Raw genomic sequence first — 12,431 nt, 5'->3', positions numbered from 1 at the left:
CTGACCAGTCCAGAAGTCCCTGTCATTGTGAGTTCTCGACTGATCGTACCTACGGGTTCCACAGTAGTATGAAACAAGTTCAGCATCTCTGTAACTACTCCAGCCTTTGGGCTTGGGATCGTGAGCGGGATTACCCCATCTGCTCATGTTGGGCTCTGATACCACTTGATGCAGATTAATGGCTCAGACCATTAGTCGAACACCTTATGTGCATCTCTAACAATACTAACGGCAGGACTTGTGCACAAATGAAAGACAACCAATGATCCTACACAACAACACTATGCCCAAACACCATCATTGAGACTAATGCGTCACAGTTAAACCAAAACCCACATATATATTTATTCTCCAGCAAACACCAACCTATCTATGGTTCCTACTACATGTAACTACAATACAAGGGTGCTTACACAATCAAGATAGGAAGAGAATTACAAGTTTAAGGGGGAGGAATCCCAACACCGATTGAACTTATCTAAACTAGGATAAAGAAACAAAGAAAAGGAAACAAACTAAAAAGACCTAAACTTTAATCAAAAATATCCAAGCCTCTTCTAACTTTCAGCCTCCCCTATTGTATCGTGTAGGAGGAGCCATCAATTTGAGATCATAGGCCGACCTTATAAGCATTGGGCTTTATAAGCACAATCCCCTGCATCAGACACCTACTCGTATGGATTAATGTCCATAAATTCCACAAAATCAGATCATCACTACACACAATCAATAACTATGCAATGGAAACTCAATCAATTAAGGAAATCATGAATTAAACATTAACAATTTCTAATCAAACACTTTAAATTGAATCCATAGATTATATAATCCAAAAACACAATAAAACATGTTATTCTCATGCATCCAATTACACACCTATCACAAAATCGAAGGTGTGCCTTGACATGTGGAGTCTAAATATGGGGCCAATTGCTGAAGAAGTGTTGGAGATGGTCGGATCGACGCAATTTGTGTTGCAGTATCCTCTCCCTTTCGGTGCTTTTTTTTTTCAAAGGTACAGCAACAATGGGTGGCGTGGATGATTGAAAAATGACCGTGGTGGTTGGCCGCTTCCGTTCGGTGGCCGGACGGAGGAGCTTCAGTGGGCATTCGTGGTGCTTTCCTGAGAGTGGGAGGGAGAAAAAGAGGGAGGAGAGAGAATGTGGAGAAGATAATAAAGAGAAAGTTAGAGAGGTGTTTAAGTAGAGGTGGAATGATGATGTGGATTGGTGATGTGGAATGTCACATGAAATTGGGAAGAATTGAGACCAAAAAGCTTGGGATATTTAGCACTATATATATATATATATGTATGTATGTATATATATGTATGTATGTATATATATGTATGTATATGTATATATATATGTATGTATGTATATGTATATATATATATATATATACCGTTTGAAACATTATCGGGAGTGGTGGACACATTTGGGCACAATGGTCTTACTTCGTCTTCACCGACCTTACTGCCATTCACTCCCACCTCCACACCATCAACACCGATACGAACGGCGGTATAAACACAAGACGACCAGCGACCATGGCAAGCGGAGAGGAGACTAAGGGAGAAGACTTAAGACAGGCAATTGAGGCCTGTGATATGTCTTAAAGTAGACCTAAACAAAAACATAAACTAAGAATGCTAAACTAATTTTGATTTAAGGGACAGATTAATATTTAAACGAATATTTAAACAAAATTTAAGGATAATTTAAACAAATAATTTGATTAAAATGCATTCAAATAAAATGCATAGAATAAAATAAAATAAATTGAATAAATAAAAATTGGATAAAACCATCCATTGGTGGTTAAACCATCCGGTGGAGGTGGCAGCAGTTTATAATTGGAAGCATAAATAATTTAAAGCTTGAAGCGGTAGAACCAGCCAAGCAATTCATAATAAAAATTGATAAAATTAATAAGAATTGAAGCTCTATTTTTTGTTAAAGCAGTTTCTGCTGCAGAAACGAGATCTACTGAAGATCCTTTTGAAAATGTTTTTGTATCAGCAATTGTTAAACTAGCTGTAGGAACAACTAGTGAGTCCATAATTGGTTGCTTTTGAGCCAGAATACCCAAAGCAGTTTCTGGTGTTTTCTGTAAAGAGGAAATCCATGCAAGGAGTTCCGGATTTTCTAAAATTTGTTTTGGAATTTCTTGGGTTAAGGATGAAGATACTACCTGTTTACCCTTTAGGGTTTTTTGTCGATCTTCTTCGTCCGCTATGTCAGCCCATGACTTTTTTGGTAGAATTGAGTCATCCAGAGCATATGATGCCTTGGATTGGATTTGTTGTTGTAATCGTGTCATTGGCGTAGAGGTTCTCCCTCTGCCTCGACGGCTGCTGGCTGAGCGTCTGCTCATTGTACCTGCATGGGAACTCAGAGTGTTGAGGCTATAACAATGTATAGCCTGCTTTTTTAATAGGTTAATATTGGAAATGCTCGGTCGATTAATAAATGGGAAATGAATTAAGCGACCCATAACTATTGTATGGATGCCCTCATAATCAACTTTAAAAGGTTTAATTAAATCAAAAAATGGCGTTCCCAAAATAACATTTTTTGTTATGTTTTTGATGCCAAGAAAACTTGTGATAAAATTGATTCCAGAATTTTGAAGAGCGACATCGGATAATTTAAATTTGATTTTTAAATCGTCGCCATTGGCAGATTTCATTCCCTCAATAGTGGTTTCCCAGTATCTATGAGGAACTAAGTCTGTATGAACACAATTTAATTCTGCTCCGGAATCAACCAAGGCAATCGCATCAATAAAATAAGAATTTTTTATTTTGAGTTTAATTTTAATAAACCATTTTTGACTAATAAAAAGATGAGATAATGAGCCAAGAAATGGTTTTTTCTCTTCCTCATAGGAACTACCAACAATAATTCCTTCAGTCTCAATTTGGTTTGTTCTTTCAATTTCTTCCAACTCACTAGGAGTTTCTGATTTAAGCAAACTTTTGCCTTTGTCAATCATTTGAACTAATTCATTGATTTGCCAACGATCCTTAATTTGTTTATTTTTAAGAATCCTGATTTCATTTTTTATTTCAAAAATCTCAAATCGTAACTCCGAAGAATTACCATCATATTTCATGGATTTCTTGTCATGTTTAGACAAAATGTCTTTCAAGTTATATGTGGCTACTGGTGTTTTTATATCTTTGCTTGGTTTATCTAAATTTTGTTTTAATTTTTCTAAATAAGCTAATTTAATTTCAGGGTCCTCAATGTGGTTTACCACATCAAGAAAGAAACCCTGATCTCGAGAAAGCATGTTGCATTCAGGAGAAGAGGAACTTATTTCATCAATTTGAATTTCGCTATCACTAAAATCAGAAGCTGTATCAGAATCAGTATCTAAAAGAATTGATTCTAATTTTGCTAGAATTGGTGCTTCTAATTCAAGCTCGTGAAGGCGTTTGTTAAGACGACAATAATTTGCCGTGTGGCCTTGTTTATTACATTTGAAGCAGACAATTTGTTTTATCAAATTGAGGTGGTTTCTTGTTTAGATCTTTTTTTCTAAAATTGGGTTTGTTATAGTAGTCAGGTTGCCTATTTCTAGAGAAACGAGGCCTATAATTAGGACGAATTTCTTTTTTAGTTTCTTTGGTTTTTGGACAGTTTTCTTCAAACCCAAATTGTTTACAAAAGGATCCTAATTCATTTTTGAATTTCTGTTGTTCAAATTTTAATTGTTTTTGTAACTTAATGTCATAATATAATTGTAGTCCTACCTTTTGGATATGACTTACAATATCACCATATGTCAATTGATCATACGGTATTTGATCATTGTGGAGTGACTTAATTTTGTTTCTAACCTTATCTCCTAATAAAATTGGAAGTCCTGCTAAGAACTTTTCTTTCCAGAAGGGTCGATTGTTGTCAGGACGCATCATGACTCTAGTTAAAAAAGTATCTTTGTATTGTCTAAAGTCATGGAGTTTTCTGCATCTTAGGTTTGCTAAGAGTTCAGAAGACCTATCTCTAATGCTAGAGGGATCTCCTAAGAAATGTTTTGAGATTGAGAAGATTAAGGTTGCAACCGCATCCTGTATATCTTCTCCAAATTCACTTTTGATAATAGTACCGTCAGAAGCAGTTTTGACAACACTAAGGATTTCATTTTGTTGGGATGAAGTAAGATGGTAATCCCACCATCCCTTTAATTGACCAGTGAAACCAGCGACTAACAAATTAGCAATCGCTTGATCAGTGGTATCCATTTTGGTTTTGTAAGCATTGCTTACCATGGTCATTTGTTGTAACAGGTTTAGGATATTGTAATCAGACATGCCATCTATGTTCCATTCATAGATTGTATCGGTATTGTATTTCATCTGATTAGTTTGTTTTTCTTCTAAAAGAAGGTCTGGTGCAGTAGTTTTGGAATAATATAATTTTTGTGGAGACCGCCACGTCAGTTTGTTAATCTCACAATCTGAACTTTCTGTGCGACCAACCATCTTGTCGAGATTATGAAGTGCAGGTTTTGAAGATGGTTCCGGAGTATCTGAAATCTGTAAAGAAGGGAAATGAGAAATCTCATTCCTCAACTGATTTAATTTGCTATCTAAGGCTTCCATGAAATCACTGTTTTCTGGTTTTAAGGTTTTGACGAGTTTTGGAGGGATTTTGTAGGGTTTAAAGACTGGTTTATCTATGCTAGAACTAAGGATTGGTTTTTGGACATAGTCCTTGATCCTATTCAATTGTTGTCCGATTGTGGATAGATGTTGATTTGTGAAGTTGTTTTGTTCAACTAAGTTTTTGAATTCCTTATCGGTTTTCACTGACTTAAAAGGGGTAGCTATGATAGGGGTATTCTTGTATTCTAACTTGAGTTGGGTTAAAGGAGGATGTTCAGACTCAACAATAGTATCGCAAGTCATATCCTGCCATTTGTGGGTTCTTTCGGTAATATTAACCGAAGGTAAGGATAAAGGGGATAAAGGATTGCCCTTGCTTTCTAGATCACTATTGGTTTTTGGAGTAGTGTCAAGAAGTAGTGAATCCCACCATTCGATGTTTAAAGAGGGATCATCCTCAGTCAACGGAGGATTTGGAGTAATTTGAGTAACTGGAGATTGTTCCGGAATTTCCGGAGTTTGTTGGGAAGGAGTTTGAGTAGTTGGGGTAATTGGAGTAATATTATCACTCTCTGGGCTCTGGGATTTTTCGGTATGAATAACCGCGGGTAATAATATTGGAATGATTGAATTGTTTGGGGTAATTAGAGTATTTGGAGCAATACTATTACTCGCTAGGATTTGGGTTTTTTCGGTGGTTTTTACCGAAGGTTGTTGGATGTTTTCGGTAGTAGCTACCGTGGGTAAGTTTTGGGGATAATCATTACCTCTGTCTAGGAATACTATTTCAAACCAGTCAAAGAATAATGTCTGTCATGAAGGCATAATATTGGTTTTGGATTGTATCACGTTTTTGACCTTTGTAATTGGAAAGAAACCAATCACGTTTTGAGGTGTTTTCTTTTGAGTAAAATTCTTTTTGAACAAATTTTTTGTCTATGACGAACTCAGAGCTACTGTCTAAGACACCTATCATTGGGGTTAAGTTTTTTTGTTTTGTTTGGGAATCGAATGAGGATTCAGGTTTTTGTAGATCTATTGAATGACGTCGAGAGTCGGAAGTGATTTCGGCCTTTCCGTCGGAGGATTGAGTAATGTACTCAATGTTTGTATTTTCTATTTTCTTGAGAGGTACAACATCCTGTAATTCCCATGTTTTTGGTAATGTAACCTCATGCCATTTAGACTTTTGTTTTGCTGTTGATTTTGTGTTAAATAACTTAATTGTTTCGTGACTTTTAAAGAGAGGCACATCACGCTCCTCGGTTTTAATTGTATAATCTGTCCTATTTAATATTGATAACTTAGATTCTTTTTTATAGATTTTGTTAATTTCTACTCGGGGAATATCCCAAGTATCAATTGATCTATCTAAGTTTTCAAGATTAATCTCCTCAGTGTTGACGATGCCATCGCCAGCAACTGAGCTGGAGGTAGACATAGATCTAAAGAGGGAACTCATATTCACCCTCGGGTACAGTACCTACAAATTGTAGTCTATACCGTTTGAAACATTACCGCGAGTGGTGGGCACATTTGGGCACAATGGTCTTACTTCGTCTTCACTGACCTCACTGCTATTCACTCCCACCTCCACACCATCAACACTGGTACGAACGGCGGTATAAACTCAATCACGGCCAGTACTAACCCAGACCGAGTGAATACTTATTCACTAGTTAGATACTACACTTGCCTCTGGCTCCGATACCAAGACGACCAGCGACCGTAGGCAAGCGGAGAGGAGATTAAGGGAGAAGACTTAAGACAGGCAATTGAGGCCTGTGATACGTCTTAATGTAGACCTAAACAAAAACATAAACTAAGAATGCTAAACTAATTTTGATTTAAGGGACAGATTAATATTTAAACGAATATTTAAACAAAAATTAAGGATAATTTGAACAAATAATTTAAACAAATAATTTTATTAAAATGCATTCAAATAAAATGCATAGAATAAAATAAAATAAATTGAATAAATAAAAATTGGATAAAACCATCCATTGGTGGTTAAACCATCCGGTGGAGGTGGCAGCAGTTTGATATTGGAAGCATAAATTAATTTAAAGCTTTAGGCGGTAGAACCGGCCAAGCAATTGATAATAAAATGCAATAAATTGCATAAATAAATTTGATGAATAAAGAAGGCGATTAAACCAACCAACTATTTGTATTGATAATCAGATATCAAATGATATCTGTATATTTGGGACAGACTACTTATGATATCTGTGATATCAGTCTGTACTGGTGTTTGGTGCATAAATTTAAAAAGCTTTACAGACCACTTACGGTATGTATGATACCAATCTGTATGCTTATGCAGACATATATGTATGCAAGCATATATGAAAGCAGATTTAAGATTGAAAACTAACCTACTGCGGAGCTCCTAAGGAGACTTCAGAAGAAGGAGAGTGTTTAAGAGATAGTTGTGAGGTGAGGATCTAAGTCCGACCCCTAACTAAGATGTCTTCTCCTTATATAGATGGAGAGAGCATCACAATTTAATTTGATATAGGAAGACTTTGGGATGCTTTTTGCTTTTCCACCGAATTCCTGTTGCTTTTCTTTTGACTGTTGCTTTGACTTGTCTTTGTCTGATCCTGTAGTTCTGACTTTTCCTGTAGCTTTGACGACTTCATCCTTCTAATGATTATGTCGTATGTTGGGTTTTTGATAGGAGAAGTTAGACTGGTTGATTTTGGCACCGGTCATCGCTCTTGATTCTTTACCACATGGGATTTTTGGATTTTTAAGCAAAATCTCCAGCTTTAAACGGATTTGATAATTTCTTTACCACCGATCGTTTGAGGTGGAATAGCCAAATCATTGACCTAGATTTGATTAGGTACCGCATGGGATTTTTGGACTTTTTAGTAAAGTCTCCAACTATCAACGGATTTGATATTTTCTTTACCACCGATCGTTTGCAGTGGAATAGCCAAACCATAACTGGGTTTGATCAGTTTTAATCATCGAGTAAATCATCAGAGTTAAAAAATTTTATAAAGAGTTTGTGGATGATTTGACCGATGATTGTCTGGTGTGGGTCCTTATTTCAGAAAAGGGTTTTTTGGATTAAATCGGCTAATTCATTTTGAGAGGTAGCCGATACCAGTTTTGAGCTGAAAAAGGACTTTATACCAATAAAATTTTGTGGCTTATAATGCCAATTTGTAGGAAAGATTTTTGGAATCACATGTTGTGGATTGGCGCAACAGTATTCTCTTTTCATGAGAATAGCCTTTTGAAAAATTTATTCAAAATAAATCAAATCCTTTTCATATCTTGAGGATCTGTTTTTAGCCAGGGCAATCTCAGCAATAGTTTTAAATCTACTAGAGATTGTGTTAAAAGTGGCTGTGGTGTTTGTATTGATAAACTAGTTGTGGGAACAACTAGGGATGCAACATTGATAAACTAGTTGTGGGAACAACTAGGGATGCAACAGATGGCTGCTGCTGGGACTTTGTTATTGGTGTGGACATTCCTCCACGTCCTCGGCCAAGGTCAGTGTGGCCACTCATGTGCCCTGTAAAAGAACTCAAAGTGTTGAGGCTATAACAATGTATAGCCTGCTTCTTTAATAGGTTAATATTAGAAAGAATAGGTTGATTAATAAATGGAAAATGGATTAAATGACCCATAACTATTGTATGGATGCCCTCATAATCAACTTTAAAAGGTTTAATTAGATCAAAAAATGGCGTTCCTAAAATAACATTTTTTGTTATGTTTTTGATACCAAGGAAACTTGTGGTAAAACTAACACCAGAATTTTGAAGTTTGTATGAATACAATTTGTATGAATACAATTTATGGGGAACTAAGTTTGTATGAATACAATTTAATTCTACTCCGGAATCAACTAGAGCAATTGCATCAATAAAATAAGAATTTTTGATTTTGAGTTTAATTTTAATAAACCATTTTTGACTAATAAAAAGATGAGATAATGAGCCAAGAAATGGTTTTTTCTCTTCCTCATAGGAACTACCAACAATAATTCCTTCAGTCTCAATTTGGTTTGTTTTTTCAATTTCTTCCAACTCACTAGGAGTTTCGGATTTAATCAGACTTTTGTCTTTGTCGATCATTGTAATCAATTCATTGATTTGCCAACGATCCTTGATTTGTTTTTTTTTAAGAATCTTTATTTCATTTTTGATTTCAAAAATCTCAAATTGTAACTCCAAAACACTATCACCACATTTTATGGGTTTTTTGTCATGTTTAGACAAGATGTCTTTCAAATTGTATGCGGCTACTGGTGTTTTTATATCTTTGTTTGGCTTATCTAGATTTTGTTTTAATTTTTCTAAATAGGCTAATTTAATCTCAGGGTCCTCAATGTGGTTGACCACATCAAGAAAGAAACCCTGGTCTCGAGAAAGCATGTTGCATTCAGGAGAAGAGGAACTGATTTCATCAATTTGAATTTCGCTATCACCAAAATCAGAAGCTGTATCAGAATCAGTATCTAAAAGAATTGATTCTAATTTTGCTAAAATTGGTGCTTCTAATTCAAGCTCGTGAAGGCGTTTGTTAAAACGACAATAGTTTGCCATGTGGCCTTTTTTATTACATTTGAAGCAGACAATATTTGTTTTATCAAATTGTAGTGGTTTCTTATCTAGATCTTTTTTCTTAAAATTAGGTTTTTTATAATAGTCAGGTTGCTTATTTCTAGTGAACCGAGACTTTTAGTTAGGACTAATTTCTTTTTTAATTCTTTTGGGTTTTGAACAGTTGTCTTCGAATCCAAATTGTTTACAAAAAGATCCTAATTCATTTTTGAATTTTTGTTGTTCAAATTTTAATTGTTTTTGTAACTTAATGTCAGAACATAATTGCAGTCCTACCTTTTGGATATGACTAACAATATCACCATATGTCAATTGATCATACGGTATTTGATCATTACCTCTGCCTGGGAATGCTATTTCAAACTAGTCAAAGAATAATATTTGAAACCTCATGAAGGCATAATATTGGTTTTGGATTGTATCACGTTTTTGACCTTTGTAATTGGAAAGAAACCAATCACGTTTTGAGGTGTTTTCTTTTGAGTAAAATTCTTTTTGAACGAATTTTTTGTCTATAACGAACTCAGCAGAGCTGTCTAAGACACCTATCATTTGGGTTGAGTTTTTTTGTTTTGTTTGGGAATCCAATGACGATTCAGGTTGTTGGACATCGTAGAAGGGTTTTGGTATTGTACTAGCGGTATCCACGCTTCGTATATCTGAACGATAAGAGGTGCTTGGTGGAGGTCTAGTTTTTGACAAGACACTTGATGTAGAAAAAGATTTTCTACTTTGTTGACTAAGAGGTGGTTTAAAGGAACTTGAAGAAGATCCTATGTGAGGATTTTGGAGATCGATTGAATGACGTCGAGAGCTGAAAGTGATTTCAACCTTTCCGTCGTTTGATTGAGTAATGTACTCAATGTTTCTATTTTCTATTTTCTTGGGAGGTACAACATCCTGTAATTCCCATGTTTTTGGTAATGTAACCTCATGCCATTTACACTTTTGTTTTGCTATTGATTCCGTGTTAAATAACTTAGTTTTTTCTTGACTTTTGAATAGAGGCACATCACGCTCCTCTGTTTTAATTGTATAATCTGTCCTATTTAATATTGATAACTTAGATTCTTTTTTATAGATTTTGTAAATTTCTACTCGGGGAATATCCCAAGTATCAATTGATCTATCTAAGTTTTCAAGATTAATCTCCTCAGTGTTGACGATGCCATCGCCAGCAACTGAGCTGGAGGTAGACATAGATCTAAAGAGGGAACTCATATTCACCCTCGGGTACAGTACCTACAAATTGTAGTCTATACCGTTTGAAACATTACCACGAGTGGTGGGCACATTTGGGCACAATGGTCTTACTTCGTCTTCACTGACCTCACTGCCATTCACTCCCACCTCCACACCATCAACACGGGTACGAACGGCGGTATAAACTCAATCACGGCCAGTACTAACCCAGACCGAGTGAATACTTATTCACTAGTTAGATACTACACTTGCCTCTGGCTCCGATACCAAGACGACCAGCGACCGTAGGCAAGCGGAGAGGAGACTAAGGGAGAAGACTTAAGACAGGCAATTGAGGCCTGTGATATGTCTTAAAGTAGACATACAACAAAATTGTATATAAAAGAAGTCTAAAATTGAATCAATAATTTAAACTATTTGACGACAGATTATAATTTAAACAAATTTTAATTTAAACAAATATTTAAACAATTAATTTAAACAAATAATTTAATTAAAATGCATTCAAATAAAATGCATAAAATTAATAAAATAAATTTAATAAATAAAAATTGGATAAAACCATCCAGTGGTGGTTAAACCATCCAGTGGAGGTGGCAGCAGTTTGATATTGGAAGCATAAATTAATTTAAAGATTGAGGCGGTAGAACCAGGCAAGCAATTGATAATAAAAATTGATAAAATTAATAAGAATTGAGGTGGTTAAACCAACCAAGCATAAGATAATTTGAATTGATAAAAGATATCAAATGATATCTGTATTGATTGATAAACAGATATCTGTATGGATATCTGTATGATAAGATACAGAAATTAACTTACAGATGTTTTGGGATATCTATGATATATGTCTGTAAGGATCTATTTAAAGCATATAACTTATGCAAACATATATGTATGCAAGCATATGTGAAGCTTATTGAAAACTAACCTACTGCGGAGGAACTCCGAGAGACTATCAACTTGAGAGTTTAAGAGAGAGTTTTTTATCTCTGGTTCCCCCCCTCTAAACTAAGATGTCTTCTCCTTATATAGATGGAGAGAGCATCACAATTGAATTGAAAAGTAAAAGCTTGTGGAATTTTCTTGGCCTACTTTAACTTTTGCGTCGAATCCCTATAGCTTTCACTTTTGTCACTATTGCTTTTGCTTTGTCCTGTAGCGCTGCCGAGTTCTTGTAGTTTTCACGACTGGAGTGTCTTTAATGATTTTGTCGTCCTCTGTTTTTGACAGGAACATGCAGACTCTGCAGGTGCGTTGTGCCAGCATACTTTGAAACTGGTTTCTGAGACTTTTACCCAGTGGGATTTTTGGATTTTTGAGCAAAATCTCCAGCTTTAAAGGATTTGAGATTTTCTTTACCATCGACCGTTTGAGGTGGAATAGCCAAATCTTTGACCTAGATTTGAAGAGGCACCGCATGGGATTTTTGGACTTTTTAGTAAAGTCTCCAACTATCAACGGATTTGATATTTTCTTTACCACCGACCGTTTGCAGTGGAATAGCCAAACCATAACTGGGTTTGATCAGTTTTAATCATCGAGTAAGTCATCAGAGTTAAAAATTTTATAAAGAGTTTGGGGATGATTTAACCGATGATCGTCTGGTGTGGGTTCTTAAAAAGGGTTTTTTTTGGATTAAATAGGCTAATTCATTTTGACAGGTGGCCGATACCAGTTTTGAGCTGAAAAAGGATTTTATCCCAATAAAATTTTGTGGCTTTCCATGCAACTGTGGTGTTTGTATTGATAAACTAGTTGTGGGAACAACTAGGGATGCAACTGATGGTTGCTGCTGGGACTTGTTATTGGTGTGGACATTCCTCCATGTCCTCGGCCAAGGTCAGTGTGGCCACTCATTTGCCCTGTAAAAGAACTCAAAGTGTTGAGGCTATAACGATGTATAGCCTGTTGCTTTAATAGATTCATGTTAGAAATAACAGGTTATTAATAAATGGAAAATGGATTAAGCGACCCATAACTATTGTATGGATGCCGTCATAATCAACTTTAAAAGGTTT

This window comes from Tripterygium wilfordii, chromosome 23 (assembly GCF_013401445.1).
Source record: "Tripterygium wilfordii isolate XIE 37 chromosome 23, ASM1340144v1, whole genome shotgun sequence".
Taxonomy (NCBI): Eukaryota; Viridiplantae; Streptophyta; class Magnoliopsida; order Celastrales; family Celastraceae; genus Tripterygium; species Tripterygium wilfordii.
This window is presented reverse-complemented; position numbering follows the sequence as displayed.